The following is a 15,654-nucleotide window of genomic DNA, read 5'->3' on the forward strand; positions in this document are numbered from 1 at the left end:
CATATCCAGCTGAACATACCATCTGGCCGCAGAGCAGTAAGACTGTCTTGGAAAACATGAATCAATAGCTTTTCATCATGTGCATGAGCTACCATCTTCCTGCAATACATGGTGATGTGGGTTTTGGGGCACTTTGTACCGTCATACTTTTCAAATTTTGGTACTTTGAACTTATGGGGGATAACCACATCAGGAACTAAGCAGAGCCCAGCAGCATCAACTGACCCATAAAAGTTAAATCCTTTAACAGCCCTTAGCATTTGCTCTAGCATGCTAATCTTGGAACTTTCTTCAGCTTTCACCCTCATTTTTTCCTTTTTCTTCTCTTTTAAATCATCTAGATTAGGAATTGGTTCTGCTGCCTTTTCAGTAAAGACAGGATTTATATAGCTATTATACTGCCCTGGGTTGAAAGTCGATGGCATTCCAGGATATGTTGGATATGCAAAGTGTTGTGACGGGGCCTCTTGAGCAGACTGGGCTTGAGGTGGGCCAAAACCTGAAGGGTACAAAGGGTCAGCCACTTCTTGTAAATGGGGAACTTATTGGCTTGTATTTCCTTCAACTCTTTTCCCCTTATTCATGTTATATAGAGCTTTCAGAATCTTACTTAGCTCACTCTCAATCTTTTCCTGTGCTTTTTCTAGCTTTTCAAATCTATGGGAACTTTCTTCCTCCATTTGCCTTGCTCTGGATCTTGTGTTGTATGGATGAGTAGGGTTCTCGCTAGATGGAGCTATCCTTGGAACCTTGAGTACCATACCTCAGAATTAGTAAATTTGCATGATTATCACATGGTTAAAGTGTAATGAATGAGAATGCAATAAATGAAAAATGCATGTATGCAAAGAACATTTTCCTTAAAACGGTATTCAACTAAAAATTTTCATTTATTCCAAACAACTTTGATCTACATTGAGTTTATCATCCTAGAATTATAGCCATAAAATTGCTTGATCTGTTCATACTGGGCTTTGGCTTCTTCTATGAAGTTCAGGAGACGCTGTCCATGTTCTCCTACTGGGGCCACCACTTGTCTTAATGCCTCTGCCTCTTCCACCATCTCTCTTGCTTTACGCACCCCTTTATGAATTTGGGTTGTTAAGTGCTCAATGTATTTCTGCCTTCCTAAGTTCTCTCTTTTACCACACCAAACTTGGTATGATAATTCTCTATGTTCTCTGACCAATGCAGCGATGTGGTCTCCTTGTTCTTCCAACCTTTGACTTAGCCCGCTCAAATAACTGTTTAGCATGTTAAGTTCTGCCTGTGCTTCGGTACTTTCTTCTTCCAATTCGACATACTCTTGCTTCATCTTGTATTTTCCTCAGTCAACTCGATAATGGTTATCTCTTTGGCCCTTTCTCTCACACATAGTCTCTTATGCTCCTGGTGTAACTTTGCTAGACCTTCAGTAGCTGTATCTCGTTCTCTAGCAATCTTATGAACTTTAACTTCATAATTTTCAGCTCTACCTTTCCACTGAGCTTTTTCTTCTTGAAGTTCTTGAATCTCTTTCTTTAACTTGATCTTTTCAAACTCAAATTCTTTTGTTGTCAGCTCTAACTCTGATGGTATCTCTTCAAGCTTTTCTTCTGTCGGTGGTTGAGAGACTTCATAAGTGAATATCATTTTTTGTCTTCTCTTTGTTCTCCAAACCAAGTAACCTGGAGTGACTTTTCAGTGAATGGTCCAGGATTCACTCTTTGGGGATTTTTTCATGCTTTGATCATCCCATTCATCCTCTGAAATGCTTTAAGCTCACTGTAAGAGAAATCTAACTGATGAAGCCCATAAGTCATAGGAATAAACTGTTTTCCCTCCAATTGTCTCCTCACTAAGAGCGGTGTATAATTCGTCACTCCTCATAAACCCAGAAGTGGAACCACTGTACTATCTCCACATTGGTATAACATAGGCTCTCGATTCATCCATGGGACTAACCATCTCACTCTGGCACCTTTCAACTTTTGTAAGAAAGTTATCCATTCTTGTTTAGACTTCTGCTTTGACCACTCACTTTCACAGAACTCTTTGATCGAAAAGCGATTACGGATATAAATCTTCGAGAAAGCACCATTTCCTTGTTCAAAATGGCTTTTCATCCACACATACAATAGCTGTATGCATCCTATGAAGCGCCCTCCATTCCGACGACAATAACTCAAAGATCTGATAGTCTCTGCTAATATTACCATTGAAGGATTACAGCCATTGATCACACTCTCAAAAAAATCAACCACTGCTATCTCAATATGTCCCAAAACCTTTGAAAAGATTACCAGTCTGTATATAGCCAAGGCAAATATGTCTAACTCTCGTTCTTCATTGACGTGTTGCATCAGAAACTCATGAAAGAACTTTCAAGGTAGGCAAACCTGTTCTTGTTTCTTCTTTGTATGAGAATCCATAACTTCCTTGTCTATCCCCATGAGTTGAGCCAGACTTTTACGAAATCTTGACTTATGTTTTTTGACATATATCTTGTCAGGAGTCTTTAGATGCAAACCCAATAAGACCGAATATTCTTCTATGGTGAGAGTCATATCAGCTTCATTAAAGATGAAACACTTGTATGCAGGATCTCAGAATTATGTTATAGCTCTAATTAGTTGATCATCAACAGCCACTGCTAGAAGGTGTGCTATATGCCCATGTTTCTGGCAAAACTGCTCTTGTCTTGACGGACTCATCTTCTTCCAGATATCCACTAAATCTTTTAAATTGTTTTGTTTGAGGAGGATGGATGTTTCTTGGGACAGAATAGACTCATACCCAATTGGCAAGCAATCTCCCATCTTCAGTTGAGTCTTTTCTGATATGGCCCTTACTTCATTAGGTGTCCCACAGGGTGCTAATACTGATGAAGAGCAAACTAGGCGTTCATTGGTGTTCATGAAAAAAAATTTGTTGAAGACCGTTTTTCAAGCAAATGTTCTTTTATGTAACTTTATGATATGCGTATGAACCAATGCAAAAGAAATAAGAAAAAGGTTAGTATACCCAGAAAAAGAACAAATAACTAAGTAATTTTACACATCACACATCACACTAAGTAAAAGGGATGAATCATATGCTTTTGATCAATTCTAAAAGGGAAGAGTGATGGCTCTATCTATAGGTTAGGCATTCTTAAGGTTCACTATATGTGGTTTTAGGGTCAAAGTCTAAAGGTCCTCAAATTGTTCCTTACATCCTTGTCCATCACAGACTAGTAAGGCACCCTAATCCTCACCCATTACAGGCTACAAACGGAAAATGTTTAATTTGAGTGGGAGTATTTCGCTAGCCACTGCGGAGGCATTAGACCTCACGAAAGCAATAGGTACTTTACTCTCTCCTAGAGGGACGGAGCTCAGGTGTAGAGCTCTTGTTATGCACATTCACATGAATGACATAATCAATAAAGTAAATAAACATGAATGAATAATAATACATATATACAAAAGGGTTCAATTTTATTAGGCTTTTGGATAACATAAATTATTTGCTGGCCTGACTCTCAAGGTCCCCAGTGGAGTCGTCAAGCTGTCGTAACGTCTAGATCCGAGGATCTATCGCTAGACATTGACTTTTGGGAGTCGCCACCAATCTTTTTTATCTAGGTGCGATTGGTCACCTAAAGAATCTGTCCTTTCAGGGAACACCTAAGCTTAAGGGTCCCTAAAAGAATAAGTTCAGGTCTGCTAACCAGAACAGGGTTCGGGAGTTCGGTTACGTGTGAGGAAGGTTATAGCACCCTCACAACGCCCATCAAAAGATGGTACCAGCTTAAATTTGTGTTATCCAAAAGCCTTAAAATTTTACCAAGTAATTAATTATTGGAAATTTTCTCAATTGACTCTAATACTTTTAGCAAAAAATTTAGAAAATTCCCTCACATCAAGAGTATGCAAGAAAAACTACTGTTTCACTTGTAGAGGCTCCGTCGTCGGATTATTTAAAGAAAAAAACAAAATCAAAATTAAGATAGAAAGGAAGGAAAGAATGATTGTTCTTGTGTTGAAAATTGATACTTTCAACTTTTCCCCAAAAATATTTTTTTTGAAATTTATTTTTTAAAGAAAATTGATACTTTCAAATTTTCCTCAAAAATATTTTTTTAAAAATTTATTTTTAAGGAAAACTGATACTTTTAACTTTTTCTCAAAAATATTTTTTTTTTGAAACTTTGATTTCCAAGGAAAATTGATACTTTCAACTTTTCCCAAAAAACCTTTTTTTTTTAAATTTATTTTTTTAAGGAAAATTGATACTTTCAACTTTTTCCTAAAAATCTTTTTCAAAAATTTTTATTTTCAAGGAAAATTGATACTTTCAACTTTTCTTCAAAAATCTTTTTTTCTGAAAATTTATTTTTTTAAGGAAAATTGATACTTTCAACTTTTCCCTAAAAATATATTTTTTTAAAATTTATTTATTTTTTTTAAGGAAAATTGATACTTTCAACTTTTCCCTAAAAATATTTTTTTTTTGAAAATTTTGATTTTTATTTAAAGAAAATAGAATAATAAAATAAAAAAAATGAAAGTGAAAATAAATAAAAATTAAAAAAACAAAATAAAAATAAAATAAAGATAAAAGGAATATTAAATAAACCTAATCTAATAAATAAATAAAATAAAAAACAAATAAACAAATAAATGAAAAAAAAAAAAAACCTGGAGCGGCTCGGATCGAGGCTCGGCTCGGCTCAAAGAAGAGAAACGGCTTGGGGGAACGGCTTGGAAGCTCGGCTCGGCTCGGCTCGGCTTGGGGGAGGGGCAGCACGCGCGGGTCAGGAAAGCGGGTCGACGCTCGGGTCGGGTCGGGTTCGGCAAAACGCACAGATCCTCTGGTTACTTAAGGCCAAAACGACATCGTTTTGGGAGGGTATAAAAAGTAATCCCTTTCATTTTTCGACAGAACGCTCCTTCCCTCTCTCTCTCTTCTTCCCTTTTCCTCTCCCTTCTCTCTAAAAGCTGAAGAACACCGGTGCTGAATTCTGGAAAATGTCACCGGAATCTAGAAATTTCACCGAAAATTGGCCGGAATACCATCGATTTCTGGGATTCTTCGTCGAAAATTGGGCAGGTCACGCGGAAACTTCAATGTTCGTCGGAATTGTTGTCGAAAAATTCAAATTTCACCAAAATTTTCGTCGGAATCTGAAAATTTTCCAGAAATTTCCAGAAAAATTTTTCGCCAAAAATTTCGAAAAATTTTTTCTCACTCCCAGAACACTCCTAAACTTTTCCTAGCTTTCTATACGCCTCCTTTTCTCTCAAATCAGTAGCTTTGCTTACCGTTTTCTGTGTGTGTTTGCATCTGTTCCAGGGGTCCTTTATATAGGGATTGATCAGGAGTTCCTGATCAATCCCAATTCCTCCTTGGACGGGGATTCAATCTTTGAATTCAATTGGACTCTTCTGATTGAGTTCCCCTCCACAGTGGGATTCTTCATCTTTTAATCCCAGCCATCCAAAATTAAAATCAAAATAAAAAAAAATACTAGATAATTAGAAAAGATAAATCAAAAGATATTATAATATAAAAAAATTAAAAAATAATATCTGAAAATCAGGAAAAAATCAGAACAGATAATTAAAAAAAATAATAACAAATAAAATAAGATAAACCCAAAAATATATTACAAAACAAAAACAAAAAAAAAATAATAATAATATAATAATAATAAATATATATCTATATACATATAAATCTAATCTAATAATAATAAAAAAATAAATATATATATTAATACATAATAATAATAATAAATAATAAAATACATAAAATACAAAAGAAACAGAAAAAAAAATACAGGATAAAAATTGAATTAGGTCTTACCCATTTGGGCCAGGCCCAATTGATCTGGGCCTGGACCCAATTGGGTGTCTACATCTACCATCACCATCCACGGAAGAAATTTAGTTTTGGGCTAAAATCATATGAACAATAATCCTAATGCCTAGAAACTAGACAAATTTTTTAATCTCAGACACAGCAACCATCCTGGTAACATAAAGGCCACCGGTGACAACCCTTTAAAATCCCAAAAATCATGGGATCTTGTCTTTCCTCCTAGCTTTATAAATTTAGAGCTCAAGCATAGAAAGAGAACAATGGAGAAGAAAAAGAAACAGAACCTCTACCAAAAAAGCCTAAAAAAATCCTTATCAACCAAAAAACAACCTTTCATAATCTTGCAAAAAAAACCTAAAAACAAAATCCATATTCTCTGGAACAAGGAACCAACGCCAAAAACAAACCACAAAAAAAAGAAAGACCAAAAAACAAAAAAATATTTCAACTGAAACTTTGGGAGCACATCTATGTTTTTAAATAGAGTTTTTAGAAAAACGGGGCTCAAAATGTTGCAAATGAGGCTAAAAGGAGTTTTTGGGTTTTTTTTGGAGTTTTTCAACTGTCAACAACGACGAAAGGTATAGTAATGGCCAAAAGAGTGGCGACGGGCACAATGACATAGCACCGAAGTTTAGGTTATAGCAGAAGCTTTGGGAAAATTTTTTTTTTTTTTAGTTCTGATTTTTTTTTTAGTAAAAGGGGATGAAATGATATGAAAAAAGTTTTTCTTTTATATATATATTTTTTAAAAAAAGGCAAAATGATACCATTTCATCGAAAGAGGATTCGTGCTTCAGACTGGCCCAACCGTTGATCTATGGACCCAACCCATTACTTGATTTCCCATCTAACTAGAAACCAGTTTAATTGAATCTCTGACTAGTTTAATCGAACCACTAAAAAACTAGCTGAACAGCAAAGAAAATCGCTCTAAAAAAGCAAAAAATCATCCCAAACAACCAAAACCATGCAAAGCATTAACTAGATTGTTGATCGGTCAGTTCAAGTTTTTTTTTATTTTTTGCATTTTATTTTATTATTTTCTTAGTTATATATTTTCATTTATTTTATTTTTATTCATTCATGCATGTTTAAAATTACAAATTTTCAAAATAAATATTTATTACTTTATTTTAGTAATAGAATAAATATTCAAAATTTTCATAATTTTATTTTTTAAAAAAAGAATAAAACAAAATGAAATTAAAAAATATAAATAATAAAAAATAAAGGAAATAAAATTTTTGTTTGATAATGAGATTTTAAAGAAATTTACAGAGCAATTTCTATGAAATTTCTAGGTGAGAAAGTTTTTTTTAAATACTATTAGCGTATTGGAGTATTTATAAAAAATTTTAAACAAAACAAAATTTCAATTTTCTTTTACTAAAAAATAAAAATAAAAAATAATAATAAATAGTAAATATTAAATAATAAAATGAAAAAATTAATAAGCAAAATTTTCTAAAAGAAAAAATGTATTTGTTCTAAAAAAGATTACTAGTAAATGAAGAAAAAAAAATTTTTTTTATCCGATAATGAGATTCTAAGGTAATTCGAATAGTGATATCTTAAAAATCTCTAGATGAAAAGATTTTTTTTAAATACTACCAACATATTAGAATATTTATAAACAATTTTCAATACAATAAAAAGTTTTCTTTTCTTCTAAAAAAATTCTAAAAACTATAATAAAAAATAATAAATAATTTTAAAAAAATGATAAATAAAACATGCACATTAATATTTAATCATTTGCATCGTCTACATATTATCTAATCTTTGAAAAATAGATACAAACCTTTGAGGACACGATTTTGAGGAAATTCAAGTAGCAATTCCTAAAAAAATCTTTAAGTGAGAAAAATTATTTTAATGTTACCAACGTACTGTAACATTTTAAGATTTTTTTCGATAATAAAGTTCTAATTTATTTTTCTTAAATAAAATGGATTAATCTTAAAAAAAATAAAAAAATAAAAAAAAAATTTGTAAAAAGGAAAAAAGGGTGAAATAAAGATAGTCAAGAAAATTATTTTTAAATACCAAAATTAATACTCTTTTGTTAAAATTAACTAATACTATTTGTTAACGAGCACTGTGGAGATATTAATCATTCCCCATGCATATCTATACTCCTAAATCCTAACTAGTTTCGCAAACCTTAAAATTATCTTTTTAATAAACTATTAGTTAATTTTAAATTTTTATTAAAAGAATAAGTTTTAATAGGTGGTCAATCACACCTATCAAAAAATATTGGTGGTAACTCTATTTATTTTTAAATTTGTCTAATGATCTCAAAACTGTTATAACACAAAGCACCAAAAAACAGCAACGCCACACACATCACAAGCCATCCCATTTGCCCTCTTAACTCTCCAACCATCACCATGAGCCTTGCTCACCACCCCCACCAAATAAAAAAAAAACTAACAAAAACATTACCAAGAAAAAAAATTCCAAAACCAAAAAAGCAAAAAAAAAAAAAAAAAAGCTGAAACCTAGAAATAAACCAACAAGGTAGCCCAAGAAAAACTGAAAATACACAAAAACAAGAAAAAAAAAAACCACATTTCTTGGGTATGGAACATTAATGCCAAAAGCAAAAAAAAAAAAAAAAACATAACAAAAGGGTTTCAATCACAGTGTTTGGAACACACAAGGATAGGTGTTTTAGGTTGTTTCGGTCGCAAGTTTCATTATAGATCTAGGATTTTAAAGGGTGATTCTCGAAAAATTAAGATTAGATTTGAGAGGAGAGGGTCGAAAAGAAGATCCAATGAAAAGTTTTTGGAAATCTCTAGATGAGAAAATTTATATAAAGTGTTGCCAAAGTATTAAAACATTTAGAATAATTTTCAATGAAGATTTTCATTACTTTTTATTTAATAAAAAATAAAAATGAATTTTTATAAAAAGAAATTATTATTTGGATTAAATTATAGGTGTCATAATTTATTATTATATGCATGGTAAATATTAATTTTAAAAATAAATATGAACTACTGAAGATGAAATTTTTAAGAAGTCTAAGTAATAATTCTTAAGAGATCCTAAAATGAGAAAGTTCCTTTTAATATTACTAGAGTATTGAAATATTTTTAGGAATTTTTCAATACACAAGGTTCTAATTTATCTTTCAAACAAAATTAAAAAAAAAAAAAAGAAAGATGTTTTGGTTGTAATAAATCAAGGAAATCATTTTTTAAAATATCGAACTTAAGACTTTTTTATCAAAATTAAAGGATAACATAAGATTAATTGTTATTGTTTTTAAAACGAACATTGTAAGGATACTTATCATTCTCCATACGTAATCTACTCTCAAATCCATCTCTGATTTCAAATACCAAAATTATATTTTTGATAAATTTTAAATTAGTTTTTAAGATTTTATTAAAAATATAAATTTTTAGGTGACTAATCACACCAAATAAAAAAAATTAATGAAGACTTCTTATTTTTTAAAAAACTTCTTTTAGCAGTCCTAAAAACCGTTATGATAGATATTATATTAGAGCTGATGTTTGAAAGTTATAAATTCCAAAGAGTTTATGCGCATATTATCTTTTTCATAAATATAAAAGGTAAGTGAATTTAAGGGTGGATTAAGAATTTAAAAAAAAAAAGTATTGAAATATAAGATATAAATATTTGTTTTATTTCAAGTCATCTAGTACTTTGATTCAATAATAGATACAAGTATTTCCTAATAAGTTTTTTTTTTTTTTGGCTTTTTTTTGTTTGACCAAAAGTTTTTCTAATTAATTCAAAGAATCCAGTTCGGATTTTTCATTCTCGAAACTTAAAATAAAAAATAAAAAAATTAAATGCTAATATTATATGCACTCTTAATTCTTTTTATGTCAAAACTAATTTCAACCTCGAATAAGATGTGTGATTAATTTTTTTAAAATATTAAAATGCTGATGTGTGGCCTGTAATTGTTTTAATTAATTAGTGAGCGGAACTGTTGTATTACTCTTTTTAGCACCAATTAAATCATGCGTGAGGCATGGCCACCACTTATTATAATCTATGACTATGGCTAAGAGCTGACCTTCCTACTTAACTTGGATGTGAGAATGGAATGATTTCATCTTCTCTTTCTCATTATATATTGCTTTTCTTCTCTTTTATTCTTTTTTCTTTAAGATATGCATGCTAATTATGTATTGATTATGATCAACTTTATTATCTCCGATGAAAGGTTAAATTCAAGTCACAAAATTAATTTTACATTAATTATGTTTAATAGGAAAAAAATGAATGAATGAAAAAAAGCGAAAAAAGAAAAAGAAAAGAGTGAAATGAAAGTAATTAATTTTTTTTCTTTATTGTGTTCAGTATGAAGAATGAAAATAAAAGAACAAAAGAGTTTTGGAATAAAATTATAAGTATATTTATTAATTTGAGTTGAATGAATGCCATTCCTTTATATTTGAAAGAATTGAACTTGAAAGGAAAAAAAACGTGTAGATTCATTTTTTTAACATATTTTTTATCAAACATAAAAATAGAAAAAGCAATCTTTTTTTACTTTTTTTTTTTCTATCAAACACCGTGTTAATCTGAAATTTATTGAGCAAGAAGACATTGAAAATTAAATTATGCCAAAGAGGGTACTCACAATTCATTTTTTTCAACAAAATTGTCATCTAAAAATTTTATTTTTCTTCTACGGAAAGTGTAAGAAATTAAAGGTTGGATAATTCTTTTTTTTTTTTTTTCTGAGCCATAGCTATGATATTATCAAGAGTGAACTAACAACAAAGAAGGAAACACAAAAGAACATTCATGTGACATTTGGCTCCTAAACCACATGCATCCATGCATGAGTAGTTGTCATCAAGGCCTTATTTGAGCACATAACATGCCTACTGCCTACATTTCATAAATACTAGTTTATTTATTTAATTATCCAATGAGGCAATGATCACTTAAGAAACAACGTGCATAACTTGATGTGACAAGTAACTAAATATGTCTAATTTTTTTTTAAGATGAAAGGTTTTGATGGACCATAAATGTGAGTTAATTTGGGACAAAAAAGACTGAACTAAGGTGGATTTCTTTAGCCTTGCAGTTCAGGTGCTAATGAAGTGGAAGTAAATATTGACGAGGAATTTGGATGGATACTAGCATGAGACCCAGTTTGAGACAATTTATGTCTCAAGCAAATATAGTCATGTTGAGATGCAATTGTTAATCAGATATTCGATGCCCATTACTTATGAGGTACGAAAATGATATATGAAAAAATTACTCGATGAATATCGGGATGGGATGAGTACGAATAATGTTCCAATAGTGACCTGTTGTCATCTTTGGATATGAGAAATGGAACAAGCAAGGGAAAGAAACGATAAGAAACGTATGGGGAGAAAAGCAAAAAAAAAAAAAAAAAAAAAAAAAGCGAGAAATGAATTATCTTAATGCTCAAATATTCAGAGTTACCTTGACTAAAAATAGCATTTATTCGTTCGGTGGATAGAAAAAAGATTAAAAAAAATTTAATTTAATAATTGAGATATAATAATATGTATTATTTTGTTGTTTAACCATTTGATTAATTTTTTTTCTTTTATCTTCTTTTCACCAAACAAAAAAGCTACCCCCAGCTTAAATATAATTACTAAATTATAATCAAAGTATCTAATCACACTTTGACTATAATTTAATAATATACTTGAAATTGAGAGTGTGAAATATAATAAATTTAATAATATAATATCCCTAAATAGTCTACCATGTTCGTTCAATGTGGTAGACGACAACACTTCCCATAAAATATTTTTAAAAAAGGTAAATAATCCTTGTTCTCTCCCTCTCTTTTGATTATACAACAATGCTTTTTGAAGTGAATGCATACAATACAATTCATAATCTTTTCTTTTTGGTATAAATTAATCATTAAAATTATTTTTAGTCAACCAAATCGAGTGAAAGTTAATGCTACTAACTTTATATGACAATGTTCATAAATATAAATTTATCTTAATGGACCCACCACACAAAACTTTTTTTTTAAAATATTATTATTATTATTATTATTATTATTATTATTATTATTAGTAGTAGTAGTAATAGTAATAGTAGTAGTAGTAATAATAGTAGTAGAAGAAGCAAATTGTCAACCGTTTCTCCACGCCCAAAAAAAAAAAAAATCAAAAGTACAATCTCACTAAATTAATGAGATAAAAAAAAATTGGTATAAGAAGGATGATGTAAGAAATTACATTAATTATTTAACTATTATTCAAAGCATAATCTGTCTTAGTTGATGCTCGTGAGTGCTGACATTAGCCAACATGGTTTATTAATTGAAAGCAACATAAATTTACTCATGTGATGAAGAAATAAAGATAATTTAACACAATCACAATCTAATTAAGTGCATGCATTTTCTGCTCAAAATGTCGAGTTTAAATTCACCTTAGCTTATTGTTAATATATGTATATGAAGATAGAATTAGACAGGATTTTTCTTTATTAATTAAGCTTTAAGGGTACTGCTCCCTTTATAATTAAGATTTAAGGACACAATATTTTAGATTAATTGATGAATCCCATTTTTTTTCAAAAATATTCTAAAATCAGTTTTTTAACATATTTATCCAAATCGATTAGAGCTTGGATTTGTTGTATAATAAGGTTTTAAATTTTCTGGCTTGAAGAAAACAAAATCTTGTATCTCGGCATTTAAATAAATGTAAAAAAAATCAATCCAGACGTTTAATTATACTTTTTAGAAAATTTTCCTATTTTTTTATATAAAGGATAAAGTAACAAGAGATAGGAGAAGGATTTTTAGATGTTGGGATTCGAATTTTAAACTTTTTAAATATCATTTTTTAAAAATAATTACATAATTTAATTTGGGTTACAAATTTTTTATTATCTAATTAGGATGCAATAAAATAAATGATTAAATAGAAATTAATTTTTTTTTATAAAATAAGTTGTAGGTGTTATGATCTGAACCACAAATCTATTAAATGTTATCTTTTAAAAATAACTATATCAACCAGTTTAGCTCAACTCGAAATTCATATAAACTAATTTTTACATGCTTCATTCTCACTCTTTTGCCATCTAATTTAATTACAAAAAAATATCATTGTTTTATTAGGGTTTTATATGAAATTTACTACTGGATATTTAGTTTACAAATTCTTAAATTTTATAAAGGGATGTGATTTCATGAGAAAAATGATATTAAAGGGGATGGGTGATTATTAAAATTTTTGTATTTGATTAAAGAAATGTAAAATTATCTAATAAAATTTTTTATTATGTTATCTTTGATAAAATATGAATAACACATAATAAATATAAAAATATAAAAATAACATTTTTATTTAATATTTTATAAGATTTTTTAATTATAAATTATTTGTATATTTAGTTAAATGTTAAATATGTGTATATATATTTTATTAAGTTGTATGGATCCTAATTATTACCTTAACATTAATTGTCCTTACAAAGAAGAAACATGGATTGACCTTCGTGATAAGATCAAGGTTGGAAGGAGATAGTAAACCCTCTCTTGAGGATTTATAAAGGTGGAGCCCCAAACAAATTATATATATAATAATATTTAGTAAATATATTTTAAATTTTGTATGTAATAATATTAAATAAATGTATTTTATGTTTCATTTTTATTTTATTATGAGTAACAACAAGAAAATTTTGAGTTTTATGTTTTAAAAATAATGGAATCCATTAGCATTAATGTCATATGATAACCATAAATGTTAAGAAGGATATTTTTATGGATGACGTTTTGGAGCAATAAAACATATTAAATATTCAAAAAGTGGCCTTTTTTTTTTTTTTTGCAATAAAACGCAGTCTTCTTCATAAAAGCATTCTTTTAAATTGTTAGGGGGCAAATAAATTTTTTGTATCTAAAATTTTTTTATAATATAATTTTAATAAAGATCACTTTTTAATTTTAAAAACATTATTTTTGTTGAAATTAAAAAATTTTAAAAAAATAAAATTTTTTCTTAATATATTTTAAATAGAGATCATATTTTTTAGATTAAAAACATAGTTTTTGTTATATTTTAAACAATGACCGTGTTTTCAAGAAGAAAAACATGGTCTTTGTTTAAATTATAAAAAATAAAATATAATTTTTTTCATAATATTTTCAATAAAAAACATATTTTTAATTTTAAAAACATATTTTTTGTTAAAAATATAATGAACACCATATATTTAATCTCAAAACATAATTTTTGTTTAAAATATATTGAGAAAAAAATATTTTCATAAAATCTTATAAAAAAATCACTACATTTTTAAGATAAATATCGTTATCTATATAATCTGAAAATATAATTAAGTGAAGGTAAATAAAAAAAATTTACTTTCACTTTGGAATCTAAAAAACTTAAAGAAAAGTGAGTCTTTGATTTTCCTGCATTTTCTTTTTCTACACTGTTGAAATAAGGAAAATTTTTAACCAAACTAAAGAATCACGTAAAGTTAAATTCTGAAAGGAGAAGTTAGAATATGTGAACCAAAACTCTCCTACAAAATTTTGAAGTTGGGCGTAAAACTAGGAATGGAGGGGTTTTTTTTTGGATACTTAGGAATTGAGAGTTGAAGTTAAAATTTTTTGAAGAACTCTATTCAATATTATGTTACGGTGAAGTTTGTAAACTTTATACTAAAATTCAAAAGAATGAATACATAAAACAAAATTTACATGAAATTCTTTAAATGAAGTTTGTAAAGTTTTTTCTTAAAAGTGATTTAATTAAAACTTTAAAATTTTAAATCAAAGAATTAATAGAATTTAATATGAAAATTAATATTATAAAAGAATTATAAAAAATATTATTTATAATGCAATTTTTTTATGTTTATTTAACGATAAAAATTTTTGTAATATTTTTATTAAAAATGTTTATTTAAATTATCAAAATTTTTTAAAATTTTTTAAAATTTTACACACTTAATCTATGTAATTAAATCTTTTAATTCATTGATTTTGATTTTTAATTTTAATTTTAATTTAATTATTTTTAATAAGAAACTTTAAAATTTTCACTTAAAAAAATTTCATTTAAATCTTTCCTTCAATAAATATCCCTTAAATTATCTTTTTAAATAACAAAATAACAATATTTTATCTGTTTTTCTTAAAAATTCCACAGAATGTATGAAATAATAAATTTTTTTTAATTATTCACACAACTTTTAAATATGGTTATGATCAGGATTTTTAATTTAGTAAATTGGTTGCTTTTGCTTTTGATCCAACTTTGTGATACTTTATTTATAACCCATCAAAAGTACTACACTTTCATATTAAACTTAAATCTTTTTAATTAGGTTACTTAATTTGTGTCCATTAATCTGTTCAGATGTTGCCTCCAGTACATTATCCTCTGTTAAACGTTTGATTAAAATACTTTCATGATTGTGTTTCCAAAGTATTACTAGTGGAATAAAGAAGAATAATTTGTTAACAAATCATTTTTATTTTCTATAATTTTTGCATTGTATTAAAAATTTACACAAATCATTCTTTAAATTTTGTGAAAATGTTTATATAGTTAAAATTAAATAATCTTTAGTTCAAATTTGTGATAAATATGGATTAAAATGTCATCCCTTTGAAAAAAGATGAAATGTGGAAATTAAAATGTAAACTATATTCTCACAATATTTTTTTAAAAAAATAAAATATGACGAAAAGGCATAAAAAAATACATAGTGAAGTTTTTTACCTTCATCTACGAAACTAAAAAAAAATGATCACATATTCCTTTAAGGTATTAT

The sequence above is a fragment of the Durio zibethinus genome, chromosome 18 (genome assembly GCF_047325235.1).
Source record: "Durio zibethinus cultivar Kanyao isolate XHJ-2024 chromosome 18, ASM4732523v1, whole genome shotgun sequence".
In the NCBI taxonomy this organism is placed as follows: Eukaryota; Viridiplantae; Streptophyta; class Magnoliopsida; order Malvales; family Malvaceae; genus Durio; species Durio zibethinus.